Source organism: Grampus griseus (assembly GCF_964374135.1).
Source record: "Grampus griseus genome assembly, chromosome: 3".
Taxonomy (NCBI): Eukaryota; Metazoa; Chordata; class Mammalia; order Artiodactyla; family Delphinidae; genus Grampus; species Grampus griseus.
Genome location: NC_139019.1, coordinates 156,324,300 through 156,327,151, shown reverse-complemented (window position 1 = coordinate 156,327,151; position 2,852 = coordinate 156,324,300).

The window sequence follows — 2,852 nt, the reverse complement described above, 5'->3', positions numbered from 1 at the left end:
CAGAGGCCAGGGAGTTGGCTGGGTTGGCCATCTCTGCCCTTTTATCTCCCCATCTCAAAGGCCTAGTCTGACCTCTGCATCCCCTCTGTTTGTCCCTCCCCATGACCTGAGAGCTTTGCACAGATGCTTTCCAAGCTGTGTCCCCCTGAGTCACCAGGTGGCCCTCCTGCGCTGGGTGCCCTCTGAGGAGCAGTGGGCACACCTTTGTGACCACACGGCCTCTGTGTGAGCTGCCTGTGGCCTGTCCTGCACCAGCACTGGCTTAGAGTCAAACCACTAGGGTAGAGAGCAGATGCCTGGCTGCCCAGGTGCGGGGGTTCTACTGCCGGCCCCCTCTGACATCGAGTACTTCTCTTTGGAGTGATATCAGTGACTTTTAAGTTATTTTTATTTAACTAATATATAATTATTATTTTCTCCATCCCTGCAGTCTCCTAGGCTGTGGCTCCTCCCCCTCTCAGCAGAGCCTCGCCTGGAGGGGCCCCTTTCTCCCTCCCCTCCACGCCCCCTCCTAAACTGTTCGCCTGATCTGCTTTGTCGTTTGAAACCACTAAATCCAGAGAGACATGCTGTCGTTGTTTTTGAAGAAGTAAAGCAGGCTGTGTCTGGCCACCACCCTCAGGGTTTCTGGAAGCCAGGTCCCATGGTCCAGGCCGGCTACCCATAGCAAGGCTGACCTGGGAAGTGGACGGGCCCTGCTCTGCACCCTGCGGGCACGTGGCTCCACACTCTAGCCTCCTCAATGCAGATTCTGGGGCTGGGGGTGGCAGAAGGTGGCCTGTTCTCCCCCAGAGGTGGGCATGGGCAGAGGGGCAGGGCCAGCCCCTTGGAGGTTCATTTCATGAGGAAGGCACAGCTTGCTCTCTGTCACTGTGGGGGAGGCAGGGCGGGGACAGACATGGGTGGAGAGAGTCTAGGTTAGGATGTGGCAAATGGAAGGCCGTTCTCCTTGGCCATGCTGTTGATTTTGCAGGGAAGGGAAAAGGATGGCCAGCGCTGACCTGATTTGGTTTGAGGGTGTGTGCACACGTGTGCATGTGTGTATGCATGCGTGAGTGTGTGGTGTGTGTGCATGAGCATGTTTGATTGTGTGCATGCATGAGTGTACATGTGTGTGAGTATGTGATGTGTGTATGCATAAGTGCATGTGCGTGAGCACGTATATTATCTGCATGTGGTGTGTGTTCACGCATGAGAATGAGCACATCTGCGCATGGGTGTGCATGTACGTACACGGATGCATGTATGCGTGTGACCATGTGCACATGTTTGTGCATGTGTGGTGTCTGTGCTTTGCGTGTGCATGTGTGAGCATACGTGTGTGCGTGCACGCATGTGCGTAAGCATGTCTGCATGTGTGTGGTGTGTGTGATCATGCACACTGTGTTGGGTTGTGGTCAGTGGTTGTTTGGGGTGTGGCCTCTGCCCTGTGCCCTTCCTAAGTGTGGAGCTCTACTTCCCATGTTGGTGGGGCCTCCAGCCCTGGGCCCATCCTGCTCAGCTCTATGACTGTGCCCCGAGGGTGTGCACTGGGGTTTGGGCAAGCGCAGAGCTGGGTGGCAGCGTGGACACGGGAACTACTGAGTGAAGGGATTCCTCGGAGTCCAGGGGGGCTTCAGGAACCCTGGGGACTGTGTTTTTAAAAGAAAACCTATTTATGTGGATGTGGGTCTCTTTGTCCCTGTTTTATAGTGTAAATAGTAAAGTTTATTCTCCTGTGGTTCAGAGAACAGCCCCATGAATAAGTGCATGCTGACAGAGTGGTGCAGCCAAGGCACGTCCCCTGGGAGGGGACAGTGGACGATGTGGGTCTGCCCCTCAGTCTCCTTCACGCCTGGCTGGAGAGGGTGAGGATAGGCTGGGGTGCATCCCAGTTGTCCCCAAGCATTCCCACCTGCACGCAGACCTGGCCATGCTTCTATGACAAGACTGTAGCTCGGTCACTACTGGGTCTGGAAAGGCGGCAAGTCAGAGGAAGGATTTTTTTTAATCAAATACCACATTTAGCTCTATGTCATAAATATTAAGAAAAGTATTTTTTTAAACAAGGCAGATTGAAAACGTCTGCTGGCTGGTTTGTTTATACATAAATATATATCAAAATGTCTTGCTAAGCAAAGAAACAACTCCCGCTGACGGAGCCTCTCATTAACATGCTTCTCTCTGTGCAGCAGAGGATCTCTAAAAGAAAACATGTTCTGTGGCGGGGTCCAGATCCCCCGACCCCCCCAGGGCCGCAGGGGCAGAGCCATGCTGAGGGCCAGGCGGGTCCCGGCCACCTGCTCTCTTCTCAGCATGCACAGACGTGACTCCGAGCTTGGTTAGGCCAGGTCCAGGCGGGCGGGAGGAGAGGGGCATTCACACACGAGAGAAGTCTTGTGTGAGCCTGTTGATTTCTCTACCTCATCTGTATAGCGAGTAGGTGTGTACTCGAGTGACTTGGAGAATGTATTTATTTAATGGCCTTGTGTAACAGAACAGAAACAAATGGAAACACTAAATAAATGTATTTTTAAATTATAGCCTCATCTCATTGGCTGCCTTCAGCGGGGTTCCAGTGGTCCTGGGGAGAAGGGCCTGTGTGAGGAGGAGGCCTGAGGGAGGAGGGCCCAGGGAGACGAGAGGGTTTACAGACCTCTCACAGACCAAGTCCAGCCCAGCCCTCTCCAGAGGTGGGAGGGGGTGGTAGTTCCCTGTTAGCACCTGGAGATGCAGCAGCTCTCATGTGCAGGGACCATATCCCAGGTCCCCTGTCACTCAGTGGCCCCATGGATCCTCTCATAGGCTGGCACTGGAGGACCACATGCCCAGCTCCTTCGAGCTTGGCCTCTGTCCCAGCACACCCTCAAGCA